At 35.2% G+C, this 21925-nt stretch overlaps 1 long non-coding RNA gene across 1 annotated transcript; it reads left to right on the top strand.

Annotated features, from left to right (window-relative positions):
- Window positions 1-19607: 19607 nt before the first annotated feature.
- Window positions 19608-21138, top strand: LOC147491568 (uncharacterized). Its single transcript, XR_015199262.1, has 3 exons — window positions 19608-19733; window positions 20077-20114; window positions 20400-21138. It is a non-coding gene; the product is annotated as an uncharacterized LOC147491568 (long non-coding RNA).
- The last annotated feature ends 787 nt before the right edge of the window (window positions 21139-21925 follow it).

The raw sequence follows: 21925 nt of genomic DNA, 5'->3' as shown, positions 1-21925 counted from the left end.
GGTCCTTTCCTCTATGAGTTTCTCTTCGACCAGGTGAACTTGCAACGCTCTCTTGGATAGGCCAATGGCCGTGGCTTGCTCTGAGAATGCCCGTTGTTAATAAACATTAACATTATCTTGCTCATCCATATTGAGAAGTTTTTGCATTTTGAAATCTTCATTTTTGTAATGTTCTGGAATGTTAAGTACCTCAACTGGCAAGGAAGTTTGATCAGTCTTCCTCTCCTAGCAGAAACGGGAAGGTTGTGACTTTCTTTGCCCGATAGGACTTTGGGAATTTGATTAGCAAAGGCCAGGTTAGGGTCGGCCCTGACGCCATTCGCAAGCATGGCGGATTTCCTTTCTTTTCTATTCAGTGGCGAGCAATTCTTTCTTTCTTTCTAAGGGTGTGGCTCATCAGTATACCTTGCCTGTCTCTAAGAGGCCTCCCTATCCCTAACCCAGGGAGTGGGTTGAAAGGACGACCACATTCAATCCTGCAGGAAACTTGCACGTGTGGCTCAGAGCGTTTAATGAGGCTAGCTCGGACTACGCTAAGAATGAATCTTTTGTGCCGTTCATATGATCATTGTTATGGTCGGCATAACAGCCAACTACAGCTGTAACTGGAACATCAATCAGTTATTCAGCTGAGTATTAGCTGATGAGACTTGGTGGGTACACATATTCAAAGATGAAATGGAGCATGATGATAACGAGTGTGTGGGAATCCGGAAAGCCATTTACCCCGCATTTGAGCCCCAATGCGGAGAAGTGTTAGACAATTACAATTAACACTTAGTCTTCATTGCATTGAGAATGTACCTAGACTCCTAGAGAGTAGAGACCTGATCGTCTAGTCTTAGGCCCAAATTCAGATTTTCAGTTCTTCCAATGAATACCGTGTCTCCCTTGCTATAATGAGAACTTACCAAGGGACAAGGAAAACTCCATTGATTTTTAGATAAATAACCAAGTTCTGATTGCAGTTATGATAGGCTTTTCATCTTATGGTCATAAACAGATCAATTTAATTTGCATTTAATAAGTTCCACTTGCCAGTTCTCGCCGTTCTATGTTACTGCTCTTCTACCAGTCTTTTTTTTGTTTCAACTTTAATTTTGCAGTCATCTGAACCTGGAGTAAAACCATGCTCTGTTTAGTCCTCTAAAGCGACATTGCATTCGATCGGCTTTCCCAAATGAAATGATCGTTACATATGGGTCATGGGGACCTTATACATTTGATAACAATACAAGAAGTTATTGCAGTACACTTTGCTGGTGTTTCATTGTTAGACAATAATGACATCGCATAACAATCATAGTGGCAATAAATTAAACGTTAAGTTTTTCTCATTTTGAACTTCATCTAGGAGTCTATCTGATCTGTCGTAGGAGAATTCAATTGGTGATTAGATTGTTCAGTAAGTAGATTCCTAGATTATTGCTCAAGTTGAGTCCTGCATGGATTGGCTATCTGCATATTTGGCTCCTACATGGTCAAACACAATTTGATCTTAGTTCCACAACCATTCAACTCGTGCTTTCCCGTGACTACATACTATGCTTCTCACCATTGATAAAAGGAAAATGATAGAGTCCTACAACTTCTTTTTGTTAGTAACAAGCTCAACATATTATGTGGCGTCAAGGTTGCAACTTCGTTAATATAGCTGTCAGACTACCTCCGATTCTTTGAATGTCAGAACTAAATGATACGAAAGAACACTAAAAGAAGAGTATTAAAGATTGTAGATGCACCTTACATAACTTGAGCAACATATTCAGCAACCCATGTAGCATCACCAAAGCAATTTCTTTTTTTCTGATTTGTTTTAGCGCTTTTGATTTTAATTTGTTTCCTATGCTGTTTAATCAAATTATTCATAGGGTCATTGATTAGTTGTTTGGCCTTTTTTTTTCCCTTGATAGTTTGGAGGCTATGATTTACGTACATCTACTTATTTTTTCAGATGAGAGGCCGATGGATTCATGTCGATTTTTCATGGGTTTCTAGGACCAGTGACATTAATGCTGAGTAATGTCAGGTAAGTTACATTTCTTTTTTATTTAGTTTGTTTCATCCCTGTTGTATCTAACTTGAATTTTTTATGCATTAATTTAAATGAAGAACAATAAGAACCAATAAGAACATATGCTATGGAACAAATGCAGCTACCGTCTGAACTTTCAAACATACACATTTCTCTTGAACGGATATGGTCACTTTTACAAATGTAATAGCATTACAACTGGATAACATAAACAAAGCAATTGACTTTACATTAGCAATATAACCTCGAAGGCAGCCAAGAATACTGAAAGGGATTCAAAAGTAGATGTGGTCCCTCTTAATTTCATAGGACATTATGTTTCTAAAACCTCAGAAAGAATATATTGCAATAACTGAAAAAGTAGCTTAGAGCCAACATTGTTAGGCTCTAACGCACCTTAAACATACTATACGCAGAAAACACATGGAACCATACCATAATATAGATTCAATGATTTGTTGATTAATGAATTTCTACCTGTTGTTTCAGGGATGATTTTGGCAAGTTTGCCGACTTTTGTTCCAAACTATTCGATGACAGGGTCAAGAAGTGGGATTCCGTAAGTGAACCTTCAATCTTGGCTACTCATGGCTATTTAAATGGAATTAATGCTCCTGGTAGACGTTCACCACCAAATGGAAACTGTACATCAAAGTAACCAAATAGTGGTTCATGTATGGAAGCCACCTTGAATTGATGCTACTACAACATGTTTTAAGAGGACTGATGGTGAACAAACATATTGATATACAAAAACACCAGTTCTCCTTATATTTAATAACAATTGACGTGACATATTCCTCATGTGAGAGCCTATATTTCTATTGTGCACTGTGGTCGTGTGATTACATCTCTTCAGTTTTCTTTCTGTTTTTTTAAAGATATTATTATTGCTTATTTTGTTTTATTTTTAACGTCATATTGATTCAGTAAACAATATGTGAGCAAGTTATCATTTCTTGCCAATATCTATATACGTATTTTCAGTTCAATTAGTATATTGGTTCAGTTAGTAGATTCACATTGTAGTATACCAACTACAATGCCTAATGTGTACATTTGAACCACGAGAAGAAAAGTAACTAATGTGCACCTCAAAACACAATTGCTGAAACTGATACTATTTTCGCATTAATAAGGCGGTATGAATTTCCCCGTATCACCACACTCAATCATTTTAATCTCAATTAAATCAAGATGATTATTCCAAGGAAAAATTATATAAATCAAATTTAAAACATCGTAATAATTAAAAAAAAAAACAAGTTAAGAGCCAATAAAAAAAAAAAAAAAAAAAAAAAAAAAAAAAAAAAGTGAAACATAGAGAGAGGTAACAATCATAATGGGCCTGATACACTGTTCATCTTGCCCAGAACCAACTAAAATTTAATAAGAAGGCTGCATATGTGGGCAGTTTTCACTTTTCCCTTTGCCCATTAAATATATATATGTAATAATTGCAAAAAAAAAAAAAAAAAAAATGAATCAGCGATTGGGTTCTCCTTCCGTCATTCCTCCTTCTAAAACGCCCGCAATCTATACAACTTCCAGTCCTCCCATTAATGTATATGTTTAATATCAAAAATGTATGCAACACCCTTACAATATTGAACCTCTTAAATTGGTCAAGACCGTTCTACTCCAAGGCTACCTGTACTATTGTTTATATACATGTTGTGCTGGAGAGGTTGGGAGCATATCGTTCAATTGATCAAGTAAAATATTTGCATCTTCCAGGTAATTGTTGGAGTTACATACCATGCTATTATTTTCCTCTCAATCATATTAGTCTTCGCCTTATGCGCAATCAAAACTTTCTTCTATGGCACTATCAGATGATTATATTCTTTTTTCTTATGTAATCTAGATGCTCTTTCTTTGAAAGTGTGTGTTTAAGATTTTGGCTGAATTTCTTTCGTACATTCAATATGGTTGTTTTGTAGGAATACCTCAATGGCAACAACAGAATTCCAACACCTTTCTACGATTCGTACAGGCACAACCAAATTGAAAATAAAAGTTCGTCTGACCAGAATGTGGGAGTCAATCCACTGGAATAACAACAATGAGGTCTTAAGTAGAGACTTTCTGCTATTGGATGCTAAGGTAATCAACCGCATTTGTTTTGCAATCATTCAAAATTTACCACTGATTTTTTCCCCTTCTTGCTAGGGAACCCACATACATGCTAAATTGGAATCGAAGGATTTTAAAGAATTTGACAAATTTGCAAAAGGAGGTTTGTTGGAAGAGGGCAACATCTACGTCATTGAGAGACTTGACGTGGTGTTAGCAACGACCTATCGCCCAGTGGTGCATCCCTTTGTAATAAAATTCAAACCAGAAACATTGATACAGTCAGCTGATGAAGGGGGGGCTGAAATCGCAAGATATAACTTCAATTTCATTGAGTATAACACGGTGCTAGAAAAAGCGAAACAGAAAACTCTTCTATTAGGTAATCAATCACAACCTTATGCTTAAATATTCCCTCTCCGTTTTACTTCCCTATTAAATTAAACCGTATCTTAAAGTTAACTGAAAATGATAAAAGATCTAACCTTATATTTATTTAAACAAGCAGATGTGATTGGTGTGTTGAAAAAAGTCGGCAGCACAAAACAAAAATCTGGGTAAGTTTTAAAGGAGATAGTACTCATGGATCAGAAGTTAGTAGACCCTTTATATATCAATTTAAACAAAAAAATATGTTGTTGTAACCTAATCAAGTTTATTCAACCTTTAGGCACGCTGAAGTGACCATTACTTTATGGGGTGATCTGGTCAAATCGATTCCGGATGGCATACTAACACAACAAAATGTGATCATTATAGCCACTTCGCTGGCTGCAAGGGATTATCAAGGTAATAATACATTTACAGTGTTCGCAATTTGAATTGTTATTGAAAATTAATTAATCTTAAATTCTATTCTAAGCCGATGCACTTTTAATATGTCTTTTGTTGTAGACAAGATTACCCTTTCATCTGTTAGTGGTACAAAGATCTATGTCAACCTAGATATCCATGTTGTCACTTAATACAAGCGCAGGTGAGTTTAGCATATTTATCTAACATATTTGCATTCGTTCTTTCATACCACATTAAAAAAAAGGTTATGGAAATAAAAATAAGTTGATATATAGGACAAAACTGTCACAACATATAACGGTTGTAGATGAACGTAAACTATTTTCGTTTATATAACAAATGAATGTGTTGTAATCAACCACAATGACATTTGGGCCAATTTCCTCTCCCTTTAATTGGTTTGTGTATATGGTTTACTGACATTCCTTGGCTATATTGTCCTATACACATATCGAGTCCTACAGTCATTTTTATTGTTGCCCACTAGCATTGAAGCTGCAAACATATTAGTCGAGCTTGAGGGCCCTGCTGAAAATCTATCTGAAGAAGCACTACTTAGAGACAGGAGAGTTACCATAGGTGAATTGAAGGAAATGGGAAGAGATCAATCATATAAGGTATATGCTAATTTTTTCTTACGTATATGAATGTGTATACCTTTTGCTCAAAATATACTTCATTCTTTCTTATGTAGGGATCAAGTTATACTTGCAGTGCCATTATAGACAAAGTATACAGTACTAATTGGTACTACAATTGTTGCAAGCGTTGTATGAAAACGATTGCTCAGACTGAACCCAAGACACCCTGTCCAAAATGTAGGGTTGACAGCGAAAAAAGGTGAGTTAAATATATGTTTTTTGTTGTTTTTTTTTAGTTTTATTTCAATCGAGTACAAAATAGGAACTATATGTATATCTACTTCTTGCCTATACACATTCTAACATCTAAACAGGTACAAGCTTCGATTTGTTGTTAATGATTTCTCGACATTACCACTTTTGTGGCTTTCAACAAACATGCTGAACACTTGGTTAGGAAGTCAGTTGAAGAATTAGAAATTATCCATAAGGCAAGCTAATTAAAAAACTCCATGACTTCCGTCTATTTTTAAAATGAAGGTCATTTGTCTAAATTACCCATTCTTATCCAAATAACAGGACCGAGGGCCCAAAGCGGTTCAAACTAAACTAAGGAAACTTGAAGGCCGCTCTTACATTTTCCAAGTGCAAATTACCGAGTTCAGTGCAAAGGAAAGGTTTGAATCGTTTACCGTTGAGAAAGTTTACCCTGACCAAGCTGTCATCGATTGTCAATTGGATGAGCAGGTAGTTTCATTCGTGTCTTTTTGGTAGGATAACAAATTTTTTTTACTACAATCACATTTAACCATTTTACACAACCTTAGGGAAACCAAGATGCATCTGTGGAGTCAGCTGTTGATGTTGTCGAAGAAGCTGATCCAGGCAAAGAATTAAACTCCGAGATGCAGCCATAAAAAAAAATAAAAGAACATAGTTCAAGGTGAATGTACAACACAACACTCTTGGATGTTGTAATTTAAAATTTTATTTATTTTGTTTATTAAAAAAAATCTACATGAAGCATAAAATCAAAAGTCTGTGTGTGACAATGTTTTCACCCTTTCTACATTACAGGAGACATCCATGGCTGCAGAATCAATACATTGTCTTAACTCTACTTCTTTTACTGCGTGTTCTTAACATGAGGGATTTTGATACTATTTGAGAAGTGTGCCTCTTTATGCTTTTTTTTTTCTCTGTTGGTGCCTTTGTGTTTTTTTTTTTTTTTTTTTTCAATACTATCTGTTTCGTTTCGTGGTTTGGTGCTTCCAGATCAAAGTTTGATTTATTTTTTATATCAGTTATATGTTAATTGTTTTGTTCCATTTTTTTTTCCATTTGTTTTTTTTTTCATGTACCATATGCTGCAATTTATCTCTTACTTTTCCCTTTCGCATACACCAAACATCTATGTATGAATCCTAAGGATTGTAACTACCATACCAGTACAGTAGAAATGAGGGTATATGTGGAACAGATGGAATCTCTTATGCAACTTTCTAATGTTGGCCAGTTTAATTTAAGTGTTCTACTAGGCATGTAATCACGCCGCTATTAAATTGTTCGCGAGTTACGCCTTCACATTAATATTGAATTTATTCCCATTTATACCGGATTTAATTGCTTGCAAACCAGCCGTCTTTCTCTTATGCGCCCATTTCTCTCATCTATAGATTAAATTCTTTTTTGCAACAGGTATAGCTTCACGAAATTGTCACAAAGGTGACCTTTTAATGGGGATTGATGTTTTTTGCTTTTTATATGCATTGTTGTTGTTTGTTATTTGACCATCAAATAAAATTAGAATGCTTACTTGCATACTTTGAGCCGCTAAACGTTAAAGGTAAGAAAGGGTTCATACTTGTGGTGTAGAAAATGGATTAGCAAGGAGTAGGATATATGCATTACCGTCATATTACTTTTTCATAATTTATAAATGGTTGGCAAACTTAGTCTAACATTCTCAAGAATGGTAATTTCTTATAGAACAACACTTAACAGATATTTAAAATTATTAGTCTGATATTGATTGGCGTAAATTAATTTGTTCATTGTCTAATAGCCATCGTTGTTTGTCTCGGCTGATACTACAATTTAGGTCAGGTTGCGTACTGCATTTCATATGGTTTGCCTTTCCGTTTTTAGGTGGTTTCATATTCCAGTTTTCTGTTTACCTTTTCTGCAGTTCAGATGGTTTCTCTCTGTAAATCTTTTTTTTTTCTTTTGTTCTAAGATGAAGCTGTGAATACCCTTATGTTACTGACAAGGTTGTAATGTTTCACATTGGAAGTTAACGGAAGGTATATAGAGGTTGTGGTTAGGATAATTAGAAACGAGCACGAGAAGTGAACACCTTTCGGATCGGCTTTTGGTGATCAAGAAAATTCCGGGATTAATTTTGATGAGGTTAATGCTTTTGCTGAAATTGATTTAGGCAACCACTTAATCATAATATAATTAGGGATGATGTCAAATCAAAGCCTCTACAGCGTCATGCGCTCATTGTATTCTAATTTCCCCTTGGTGGTAGGGATTTGACAGCATGTGCAAGGTATGATTTTGCATAATCAATCTCTTAAGTTAACCACAACCTCTATAATATTCCACATACCTAGCATGAAAGTTTTAAACATTTTTTTTTTTGGGGTCAGCTATCAGAGTTCGGGTTCAGCTTATTTTTTGGTCCACTCAAGCTTTTCAATCTAGGTATTATTTGTTTTATCAATTTTGTTCTCACCTATACTACTTTGACTTGCTTACCTTTCTTTTGTGTGCAAGTATCATTATATATTGCATGAGATTTTATTTTTTCTTTTCTAAATGCATGATTTATGAAGTCGGTACATGCATGGACTGAATTTCAAGGTTCATCTGTGTACGTAGGTGTGTATTAGATATTGCGTGTTAATGTGGGTTCAATGGTTTCATATGTTGATGTTGTTCAATAACTGATTGGTTTTTAATATTGTTGAATTTTAAAAAAACACCTTTTATCAAGAGTGGTCTCTATGCCGAATAACACGTTTTAGCTCACATAAAGGGTTCACATTTAAGATTAGCTTATCAATTTGCAAATCCCCTGAAGGGTTCACAGTTTCAGCCGAGTTGTGGGCTTAATATTCCTATATTGTTCATCTGCTATCGTGGGTTAACTTAGTTTAGAGAGGAGGAGTTCATTTGTTACCCCATTAGGAAAAGGTGTGTGATTCACTTTATTCAACTTGATATCTCTGTGATCATCATACTTTCTTTGGCTATCTTGATACCATTTTTCAGTATAATTCTTCCTTCTAGAGCAGTAAATTTATTAAATCAAAATAATTTTTTTGTTAGTCACTTTTTTTTTTGGATTATTATCTTTCTTAAATCCTTAATTTTTTGATGTAATTGTGGTTTGGGGCCCTTACACATGAATTGATTAATGGTTGTTCACTGTTAAAAGGTTTCTTCCTTCTCTTTTTTCTTCCTTCCATTGATAATTTGTTTGAACTGAATTTTTGAAAATAGGTTTTTGGTTGTTGTAGTGTGTTTACAGTTACTATTCCCTCCAAATGCGAGACCTCATAATGGAGGATAACTTGGAGTGATCTTATGGTGGTCTATTGGTAACGTTACTTGCATAACTTGCTATCACCTTTCAAGGTATAGGTATGGATTCCTTGCTTTTCATGTGAAGTTTGCGATCTCTTTGTCGCTTGTGATGATTAACATGTTTGCAAAGAGTATGCATTATTACAATGATATCCTTCTTCTAGCATATGTAACCGCCTTATAGACCGTCCTTTTTCGCTTTGCCATATTAAGGTTTTTAATATTAGGCATTGGGGTTGGCTGTCGATCAACTCTATACATGTCAAACCAGTTGAGAGTAATCACCATATGAGGGTACGTATCCTTGGTCCAAGCAGCACAAATTTTATAGGTTTGACAATACTTTTGAATCTATAATTCTTTTCTACCTACAATTATTTGTCAATGTTCATGGTATTGAGGTTTTTATTAATATTTGGTGCTAGGTTTGTTGTCGATCAACAAAGGAACGAAAGGTGGAGTGATTTGAAATAACAAATTGTTACTAGAAATAAAAGACCATTTGGTTACTATAATTGCCCATATTTAACTTGAAACTTTAGATTTAGTACTAAATTTTTCTGATGCATCAATGTTGCTTGAAGTTTTGTGGTTGGTGTGTTGTGTGTGGAATCTTTTCAGTGCAATTATGCAGTACATATATGGATTGGACGTTCATGACAAAAGAAAAAACTATAAGTATGCGAACATATAGTTTACCTTCTAACTCTTCCGTGTCTATATTGTGAGCTTAATACCATGTTGAACTTGATAGCGTTGGTCGTATATTAGTAGTTGACTATAATAAAAAAAAAATAGTAAACTGAAGTTGGGAGGGACTAGATCAATTGTTGGGGCCTGTTTCCCCAAAAAACAAAAGTCTGTCCTGGAATCTTTGTCACCATTGTGCAAAGAGCGTCATTTTCCAAATGGACAACATATTGTGTTCGAGTTATCTATCACTCTTTTTTATTTCTTTGAAAAAAAAATTGAGTCAATTGACATTTACCTTGTAGTTCTAAAGTTTTTAATGCTTGGATGTTAGGCTAAGGTATTGGCATTGGTTGTTTTTAGCTTTTGCTATCCAACCCTTCTAACGTGAGTTGGCATGCAATGCTTACAGTGTTAACATAGGCAGCCATGGTAGTGTAAAGGAATAGTTCTATCCCTTTACACTAAAGTCACTATTATGAATGATTTTTACTGGTTTGAGAAATAGGTTGAAAGGGTTGATTCCTTATTTTACCTTTTGAACTCCTGCTAAGGGCAGAGCGCTTGGACAAGGCCGGATAGAGTGATATTGCTTCGAGATAATATAATCGCTTTTCTTGCCTTGCGGCCATTCTTGGCAGAGGACATACCAGGTTTGTGTTTTGGACTTATCTATTGTGCTACCAAATATTCTTTAAAATTACACTGCCATCCTTAGCCAAAGATCGATGTGGGTGTGTCAGGTTTGCCTCCGTGGAGCTAGTTATGGTCTAGACATCACACTTATGGGGAAACATAGCTTATTGCATCGCCCTGATTTGCGAGGAAAATGTTGGTGTCTTATCAATCCGAGTTTTGGGCAGTGTTCCATTTAATGGTACTCCCATAAGTTATAAAACTCTAATATATATGTTAGCTTATAAGGTGACATTTGGGTAGTTTTCTATTACATCAAATGCTTCCATTGTTTCTTTCTCCAGGTTGGTGAGACCCCTTCTAAGGGTGTTATCTGATGTTGGCCTGGAACAAAAAATACTTAGGCGTTGCCAACAGATCAGCTCCTTGATTCATTTGTGTTATTCGAAGTGAACACTCTAGCTGGATATTTTCCAGTGGTCTGAAAACTTTATCAGGTTACAAAGTATTGCATTTTGAAAACAATAATTCTTCATGCATAGTGATTCACAATCAAAAGTTTCCGAGCATATTAATGTGTTTGTCATTTGATATTTAGTTTTAAATTGCAGAGATTTCTAATTAGATACCAACTTGGTGAACGTGAATTGGACTGGGGGTCCGAGGCAAGTATGTTGTTTACCAACCCTATTATCAGAAATGAGATTGTTTAGGAGATCCTGATGACAATAGTCCAGTCTTGAATAACGCTGAACCTGCGTGGGGTGCCAAATAGATCAGTTCCGCGTTACTCTTTAACACTCGCACTCTAACCCAGAAACTGACACCACCGACGATTGGAGAGTAAGTGATGTTATAATACTTAATTTGATTGTTACTTGAGACGTTAAATGCCTATACCTGAATTTCTCAAGCAATCTTAAATGACTTTAGTTGACAGACGCGTAGCATACACATGATGCAGCGCAGCCTTGGAGCCCAGCCGTGCACTGCCCCGTCTGAAGTTATTAAGTGATATTGAACAGGAACTAGGCACCATTTACACCTGACCAATGTGTCCAGAGTTTCAGGATCATTTCCTTTCAACGTCTTCCACAAGTCAAATCAATGCTTAAGACTTGACTCCGATAGAGTTATCACCATGCGTACTACTGTTAATTGTATCATCTAATTTTGTCATGTCCAAACTGTAATCACCTTTGCAACTGTGCTTGATACTTTACCCAATCAATCAAATTTACTTATTGAATATAATTTACTAATTCCAGAGCTATGGGCAATGCCAGTTATGTTTTTATCAGGTCTAAATTTCCTTCCAATTTTTAAAGGTTAAACAACATATATGATGTCCAAACATGATGAGATATGTAGATATTAACCTCATTGGATACTAACATAGCATCACAATATGTTGCTATAAAATACAAATGCAGTGCGCTGCGCCAAGAATTCTATTCCATCAAGTATCCTATTTGTATAGGTTCTAAGATGTGTCAGTACTATACAAAGCATATCTTATTTTTGTTAGTGTTTTACTTGGAGATTATTCCATGTGAATTCTCCATATTAGTTGATACATTACTAAAGGTCCTCAAATGTAACAACACTACACATAGATCCAACCTTTGTTTTAGAGAAAGTTTTTTTTTTTAGTTATGCAGATTGCAAACTAAGGATCCTTACAAGAAATTTCATTAACAGAGTGAGTCGAGATCTTTTATCAGAGTTCTTTGGACAAATAAAAGGGTTAGTCCATCACAAGTTGAATCTATGTGTTAATATGTTGATAGGTCGGAGGTTACTATCTAAATCCAACTTTTATATGAACTGCAGGTTTCCAAACATTATGGAGTTGCAACATATAACTCAACACCACCACTTCTGCCTTGCTAGACTTTGGATTCTTCAGTTACTATACGTTGGACAAACGCATAGAGTCTCACTCTTATTTGTGCGCACTACATGCACAAAGTGTACTACAATTTGTGTACAGCGGAAATATTATGCAATCTTGAAGTTAGGGATGTTAACCCGAGGAGTTTGTAGATGCCTATAGAAGAGAGAAGGTCACTGTTGATGGGATTATTTGACCCGCATGCATATAGTCTAATGTATATTAAACTGGAATACTATGAATTTTTTTATTATATTATATATCCATTTGCATATGAATATTGCAGTAGTTTATTGTTCATATATCCATATTATCGCTTAAAATTATAGCGATAAAAAAAAAAGACGGTGGATGTGTACACAAAAGCAACGATTTTGTTTTAACTGATAAATAAATTATGTTGTTTCAAAATTTGCTCCCATACTAAGAGCTAAGAAGATGGTACAGTTACTAGGCAATTACACGTATCTTATATAAGTTGCATGTTAACATTGAACAAACACGTACCAAGACTTTGATATTTTGACGCCCTGTGGGACCATAACACTATAAGCACTGGAATAGGTATTGTACAAGCAAGGAACAAAGCTTTCTGAATATGAAGCGAAACAGTTAACGGATACTGTTAGTCCAATAACATAGTGAGAAATATATATCGACAGTTGAGCCTTTTGTACTCAAGCTTTTAGATTATTCTTTTATCATTTCTCTTTAATTTTTAATCCGGTAAATCAATCTTCAAAACAAGCTGACACAGATGGCAATGGCACCATAGGCTGGGATGAGTTCATCACACCGGCAATGCATATAAAACAAAACAGATGGACAAGGGCGTCTCTATACTGCATTCCAATTCCAATACTTTGATCAAGATCATAGTGGTACGTCGTATTAGAACAATTATTTTAGTCCCATAACATAATTATAACGAAAATGATGAACACTCCTTCGCAACAAAAAAATGTTGAAACTCCAAAATCATGTTAGGTCGTTTAGGAGGCCATGATTTTCTCATTGGTTGTGGAACATTATGCGAAGTGCCAAACAGTATTGACACCAGATAATAACTTAACATAAGAGTTTCACTTATGTCTTCAGTAGCCGTTTGTTTAGCATGTACTCTCTGGAGGAATTTGAAAGTAATTGGGCTGCCAATGGTTGCAAAATGTTACTTATGTAGCTAACATGATTGTATGAGACATGGGCGAGATGGTCTTCAGTTGACACTAATGATACATGTTTTGCATCAATATACAAGAGTGAGTGTCGTTAAATTACTTAATTTGATGGTTACTTGAGACGTGCAATGCCTATACCTGAGTTTCTCCCGAAATCTTAAATGACTTTAGTTAACAAACGTGCAGCGGACAAATGATGCAGCGCATCCTTTGAGTCCAGCCATGCATTGCCCCTTTTGAAGTTATCAACTGATAGTGAAAAGGAACCATACACCATTTACACCAAACCAATGTGTCCAAAGTTTCAGGATCATATCCTTTTAAATGTCTAACACAAGCCTGATCAAAACTTAGGACTTGACTCCGATCAAATTAACACCATTCGTACTCCTGTTAATTAAATCACCTAATTTTGTCCTGTCCGAACTGTAAACACCTTAGCAACTGTGCTTAATACTCTACCCAAACAATCAAATTTACTTATTAAATATGATTTACTAATGCCATGGTTATGGGCAATGCCAATTATGTTTTTATTTGGTCCAAAACATATGATTCAAAATAAACCATTTGGCTTAAAAACAAATATTATTAAATCCCGACTCCTTAAAACATGGTTTCAATTTTGGGCCTTTAATTATGCCTTAATAGTAGCGACCAACGTATCCAGCACTTTCCTTTCAAATGCTTCGTCTCCCACAATATATAACTCCTCACTCACCATTATTCTCCACGCAACATTAATAGCTGATCAATGCATATGGCTGTTCATCTTATTTCTCTTTTGCGTTGGTTTTACTCTTATAAATACCGTCTATTTTATTACATTTCCTACACATTTACTCTCCTTGCTTCTTCATCCTCTCAAACTCCAAGTAGGCAAACAAAGTACGTGTGTTATGCTTTTGTATTGTGCTCTCCACTGTCATATTTGAATTTTTCTATTTACTTCATAATAAGTTAACTTTTACTAACTAATTCTTTTGCCTTCTTTAGAGATTCCGTTACAGGCCATGGCGTACAACAACATACCAATTTCATTCAAGAACTTACTCGATGAGGCGTCTCGGATACTAGGAATGCATTTACCTACTTATGGATCAAATTTCGTCGCCGGCCGGTATGAGTCGTGGGTTGAACTACAACCTACGAAAAGGTGATTTTTTGGATTGCCCACACTATTTAGGGATGATTCGGAACAAGTGGCGGCAAGGTTAGTCGTTAGCTACCTAAAACAAACATTCGAAGTTGAAATAATTGATTTTTTTTCGTGAACTTCGTAAAACACGTACGCAAGTCCAAACTCTTAGAAACCAATTAACTAACTTTCGGAACGAAATAACCCAAGTTCGCAATAGGAACCTAATACTACAACATCAAGTTCAAAACTTGCAGCACCCACTTGCCAATCCTGAGGTCATAGTTATCAGCGATGATGAGGAGCACGATAATGTTGGCTCGGAATATGAACCCTCTATGGACTTCAACTACGAGACGGCGACCGAGGATTGAAGCTTTTACTGTTTTAGCTGTTTTTTTATCTCGTTTCTTATTGTTTTTTTATCCCGTTTCTTATTGTTTTTTTTTTTAAGTTTCCCTAAAACATCAATTAATTACTTCATCCAAATCTTGCTTTGTATCAAGGTGATTTATGGATATGCTTAGTATTGAATTGAGTAGTTCATCAATGCAAAGAGTGTTTCGGTCCTCTAAGGCCTATCTATGAAGTATCAATTTTATGCATGTGTTTGTCAAAAAAATTTAGCTGTTTGCTATTATATTTCCTTTGGCATTGCAACTTATAACAATGTTTTACATGCTTTCACCCTTACTCTGTGTTCATGGTTATTAGTGTTGGCTATAAATTCAAGACATAATATGTGTTATGTTTTATTTTTTCCCCGATCGTCCTGTTATATATCTACTCAATAACCACTTTCTGTTCTTAATTCATGTGATGCCCTCGCTGCAGGTGTAGCTGCATAAAGTTTGTCGAACTGTATTGATTATGGAGTGTTTGTGTGTGTGTGGGGTGAGGGGGGAAGATTGGATATCATTCAAAAAGCTTAAGCAAAAAAACTTGTGGAATTTCCAACTACAGGAAAATTAGATGTGATACATCCATATTAGAAACTTACATAAAGAAGCATGCTATTTTCTGGACTCAAGATAGTGATATCTATCAACTGCAAAATACCAACTTTGACTCTACAGACAAGAATTGCACAACAACACCTTCAACATTATTAACAGCACAAGACACAACACAGTCAAGGCTGCCATTTGAGCCTTCTCCATAGCATATAGCAGGTCTCACTGGCCAATTCAACTTGGTTTTGTAGAAGGAAGACAGTTGGCGGCAAAGGAACCCCTCATTTCAGCAAACCTTCATGTTGTTTGTGGTATGTTAAAGGAATTGTTATTTTCTCTCGGGTCTATACCTACATCTATGTTGTCAAAAAAAATGCATCTGACTTCATCGTCTCATTCGCTCTCCCTTTGTTAGTTGAATTGTGATAGTGGTATGTCTGAATGTGTTTTGCAAATACTTTGATATTGGTATGTCTGAATGTGTTTAGAAATACTTGCTGAAAGTTGATGAGATGATAGACATTGCTGCAAGTGAACCAGTAGTTGTGGTCCTTAAGTTGGGGCAAATGAAACAGTTCATAACCATCATATTGAAGAAGATACCACCACTTTGTTTATCTTAATTTAACTGTTTTTTTTTTAATTCAACTCCATTGGCTTCTGGACTGTCTGGTGACATTATGCAATACTTTTGATCTAGATCCTCATTGGCACAGATTGCTTTTGTTAAATCTTCTTCTGATAATAGTTAAAGGTTTATCATTTTTTTTTCTTCTCCAATCAGTTAGGATTTTTTTTTTCTTGAAATGAGTGTTTTCGCTTTATAGGATCGAAGTTGTACTGGAACTTAAAGATTTCTATCACTATTGCATAGGTTTGTACCTTCGTATTTTTCCTTCTTTTCTTACGATAGCATTCTGCATGTAGGATCAGTTCTTGCTTCCGTTAAAACTATGCTTAATTGTTGACTACGATTGTTGTATGATATAATCAGTTAAAACCACGTCCATTCTATTTGGACTACTGTTTTAGTTAGCGAGAATGTAGCTGCATTTTATTTCTGTCATGCAATTCTTATTGATTTTTAAATCCTATAAGGCCATCTCTGTGGAGACTATTTTATCCCTAAGCCTTTCAGCCCCATGCGGATGCTCATTTGGAGCTATGTAGCTATGTTTTATTTTCTTCCAATCACACATTAGATCAATGTCGTTCCTATGCTTTTTAAATCTATGTAAATAAACGATGTACATGCTTGGATCGCATCAATGTGCACGTGTCTTCTTTGCTTTGTGACACAATTTCAAGAAGTACTATCACTATTGAATCAGAAAAAGTTTTCACTTGCATTACCTTAAATCTATATCTGAGCTTTAATTTTCAATTTGGTTTATTTCTGATTCTGTTCTTTCTTTCTTTAAAGGTGTTGAAAAATCTAGACACCAATGGTAATATCATATCCTTGTCTCAGTTACAAGATTTATACAACAAGGTTATATAATTTCAACAAGGTTACCTAACGATCCCAAGTTAGATTGGGCTATGACCTTTGAGGGTTTCGCTGAGCTAGCTAACAGATCAAGTAGCGGCAACATAGCCAGCACTGTCGACATTCACAACTAAGGTAACAATTTATCCTTATAAGGCGCAAGTTGGATTTTACATATCTAGACCTGTCTTCATCTTAACTAATTAATTATCTAATTAGGTCCTATTATTATCATTTTGTATCATTTTTTAATCACTTCCTTTTGTCTTAGAACTTTTTTTCTTTGTACTCTCTGTCCAAGCCATCACGAGACGTCTAACTAAAATAGATGAATAACAAGACTCTTATGAGTTATGAGGAAGTACGCAGCCAAGGTGCACTTCTTTGACTTGAATGGGTTGCACAAGATGCTAACAGATCAAGTAGCAACAACATAGCCAGCACTGTCGACATTCACAACTAAGGTAACAATTTATCCTTATAAGGCGCAAGTTGGATTTTACTTATCTAGACATGTCTTCATTTTAACTAATTAATTATCTAATTAGGTCCTATTATTATCATTTTGTATTATTTTTTAATCACTTGCTTTTGTCTTAGAATTTTTTTTCTTTGTACTCTCTGTCCAAGCCATCACGAGACGTCTAACTAAAATAGATGAATAACAAGACTCTTATGAGTTATGAGGAAGTACGCAGCCAAGGTGTACTTCTTTGACTTGAATGGGCTGCACAAGATTGTTGTTTTTTGCTGAAGAATCAGTTTAAAAAAAAAAATGACGATGATGGGATGCTTATGCTCAAAAACTTTGTTTAATTCCTGTATGAATTTCCAATATATTTCACTTAACAGTCTAACTTTGTTTAAGTGATATTATCTTTATCTATCATGAATATTAGATTGCACTAGGTGATCTTTGCTCTAAAATTAACCCATCACACCGATTCTCCGCTTTTGATATTCGAGAAAGCACCATTAAAGAATTTCAGTTAACTCAAATGTGTCTATTCTTTGATTAGAATGACCATATAACTATTTGTTTACTATAGTTAATTAAATATCAGGTTTTACCATGCACATAACTAAAAAATAGATAAAAATAGAAGTTCCATAAAAAAATAAAAATAAATTGTAGGTGAATGCCTTTTCTTAAAAGAGAAAACTTTTTTGTATGCATTAATTCATCGCAAAGCATGTTCATGTGATAAGTCAATTCTTCCAATTTAAAATTGTGTACATGTTTTTTTTTCCTAGATTTGGAGGGGCATACAAAAATTATTAAAGAACTATGCCATTTGCAATGCTGCATATGACTCAACTGTGACCTATCATGCTCAGGCCAAGGTATCGTTCTAACTGAGATTTCACTCTACTTACTGTAAACTTGAACGTATCTTTTGTGGTTCTTCTTAGTTCTTACATCCTTTAGACCAAGTTGATAAGTTCTACTACAAATAAGGGATGAGTAGAGCAAAAAGAGTCATGAAACTTATATATTGAATATGAAAAAGATTTATTGGGCGTGTGCTACGAATAGAAACCCACCCCACTGCTTATTATTTGGTGTAGCATATACTACTACAGAAAAGTCTTAAGATAGCATGCGAAAAACACTATAAATATAACGCTTAGAAAAGTTTCCTGGAATGCTTATTATTTATGGCTAGGTTGACATTGAAATATTTTAGTTGTGCATGGTATACCTCAAATGTTTTAACCAACATAAATTCTGCTTGGGTTTCGGCATTCAAATGTTTATGTTACCTTCACTACCTTACAATTTATTGGTTTTGTTGTTCTTCGTTCGTTTTTTTATGAGCTGATGATATGTGATAGGAGAGGTTTTTGAGTAGAGGGTAAGGGATTGTTGTACAAACCCCAAATTTCTTTTCTCTAGCAGAAGGGAAGGTTCTTTTGTTATTAAGATGACAAGCAGGTTATCTAGACTAAATCATTACGCCAACTTGATTTCGTGTGCGCGTGTGTGCAAGTAGTTGTCGGCTAAAATTGTTGATTAAGTTGTAACATATCATGCATCAATATTGAGCTTTACATGAATAGTTTGGAACTTTGGATTGAGAATTTTTTCTATTTGTGGTTAAAGGAACTTCCAGGTTGCATTGCCAAATTGTTGGGCAGACTGTCACTACATATCACCATGAAGAAGTGCTTAAGGACAATCAGTCCATCATTGGTAGGAAGTGAATAATTTTAAGAAGTTTCTCTATGTCATCTTCTGTGCTCCACCGTCGCGAACTGCAGACTTCTAGGGTGATGTTAGGTACTGCTGAGAATGTATTTTGTATAGTTATTTATGTAAAAATTTCCTTAAATTAATGAATTCATCTTAAATGTTACAAGAAGTCACCTTGGTTATAGCAACACAGTTTGAATTGTAACTTACACCGGTGAGGTGCTAAGACTATTAAATGTTGTAATTTCTTATGATTCAATAAAAAAAATGCTCTATTAAAAGGCAAATTGTAACCTAGGCACACTGTCGATGATTTCAATGTTATATTTTTTGGGGTGTGACTTTTCTATTTCTTTTTCAGGAGAGGAGCTTGGCATGGAGATTGCTCTTCATCTGATCATGCAGGCCTAATAGTGGTGTTCTCACCTGCAAGGATGCCATGTTCTTCTACAATTAGCAAGAAAATGAATTTCAATACATGTATGGGTTTGTGTGAACTACTATTTAAGTTCATGTAACTATTTTTTTTACAATTTAAGAAGCTCATAAATTGTATTTAATTGAGGGGTTCATCAATATGAAGTATTTCGGTGCATTTAGTGTCTCGCATAACTCCTAGGTGTGAAGGCTACCCCTAAGATGACTTTTGATTATTGGATTGTATTTATACTTTTTGGTTTTCTGTTGTTTCACAAGTTAATCGTCCTATAATATATTCTTTTAAATTATTAACTAATTTCTTCTTTCGATTATTGTTATTCTTTTGATCGATATTTTGTAACTTTAATTTGATAACTTTTCTTTTCCACTATTTCTGCTGCAGGATTTCACCATGAAAGAGACTAATTCCAACTGTAACAGGTGAGTTCATTTTGAATTCTAATATGTATTGCTCGTGGTTGTAGAACATTGTTACGATTGGCTGCTATCTCTATATTTTCCTTCTTAAAATTTGACACTATTCAAACCAGTCTGACCCTCTGGAGATGTCCTCTTTTCAATACTTTTGAACTCCTGCTCCCGCTTCCTAAATTTTATGATTTGCTCTCACAATCATTTTAATTTTATGGTTTTGAATTGATTTTTTGTTTATTTCATTTTCGTTAACTCATAGTTTGGAATGTTGAATATTTTTTACTGGTTTAGTTAGCAAGAGTGGCGGTGACTTACTATGTCTTCATTTGGGGTTGAATTTGGATTCAATGCTCATTTTTTTGGGTGGTTTTCAAGTGCCTTACCAACTTAAATGGAGCCATGGGGTTGAGTAGCAAACAAAAGTGGCTGTCATTATTGTGCGGGATGAGGACAGACACATTTTCCTCATGTGTAAAGGAGCAGGCATGTAAGATTCTAAATACTCATACATGTGTATATTATACATTTATATGTTGAAGGACCTGTATTGAAGCTATGCTATGTGATAATGAGGACCATCCTACACTTTTTATAAAGACATTGATCTACTAACTCCAATATGCTTCAGCATTGTAGGGGTTTCATAGCCCCTAACCTTGCCTTTAGAAAAATGTCATTTGCTTCGACATAGGCCCTATTTTATATGAACCGGTGATCCCAATTACTGTAGCATTAACTAGAATCTTTAAAATATAAATTTGTGTGCATGACCACTCATTTCAGTTATATGAAAATTTTAAATTCCGTTTTTGATGTTGTAAAGCCAAGTAGTAGGAGTTGGAATGTATGTCAGGAGAAAAGATTACTCAATAAATTCTCATTGATTTCTTTCAATGCATCTTTGTTTCCTTGGAATGTAACCATAAGGATATGCTTCTAAATTTTCATGGAGGTACTAAAAATACGATCCATGGCTCTAATATCTCAACATCATATTGGATCGGCCATAAAAAAGTGGAAGAATTTATTAAGAGGAAAGGAATAGGCATTTGATTGAATATGGAGCAGCTGGATTGCGTACATTGGCTCCCTCTTACAAGGAACTTGAAGAGTCTAAGTATCATGCTTTGAGTGATGAATTTCAGAAGGCAAAGACTACTTTAGGGTCTGAAAGGGAGCCTATACTTGAGCGAGCATCAGGGAATTTATTAACTACAATTGATTAAAGCCATGTTATATGATTTCGAGTTAACATATATTTTTTCTACAATTTATCACTTGGATTGCAATGTTGAAGTATCTCTTGATCAGGTTATGTATCTCTTCGTTGTGTATCTCTTGCGATCCATCTCTAAGATCAGGTTACCATTAAGTTGGCGTACTTGAGAGTACATTTATATTTATCAAGGGCATGAGTCTGTTATAATGCGCACTTTCTTCATTCTACATCATGTCGGGGATAGTTCTTTCAGTAAGAATGTCGATATTCCTAGAAACTTAACGAGGAAGTTGTTGTTTTCCCTGCAAGACCTATATATGCCTTATGATGGGATGGTGAGATGTTGTACTGTTAATGTTGCCTTATGCAGAAAATAGCCGTGAAGGGACCATCCAGCAGATTCTTGACATGGGCAGAGGAACTTGGGACAAGGATATTGTAGAGTGTGCTTTACGTGCAACTTACAACAACCTAAAGAGAGCTATTGAGTATTTATATTCTGGGATCCCTGAACAAGTAGACGTCCCACCTGTAATCCGGCCTCCTGCAACTGGGCAAACTACTGCTGCTCCTGCTCAGGCTCCACAGCCAACACAAC

Source organism: Coptis chinensis, chromosome 6, assembly GCF_015680905.1.
Source record: "Coptis chinensis isolate HL-2020 chromosome 6, ASM1568090v1, whole genome shotgun sequence".
Taxonomy (NCBI): Eukaryota; Viridiplantae; Streptophyta; class Magnoliopsida; order Ranunculales; family Ranunculaceae; genus Coptis; species Coptis chinensis.
This window is presented reverse-complemented; position numbering and strand designations above follow the sequence as displayed.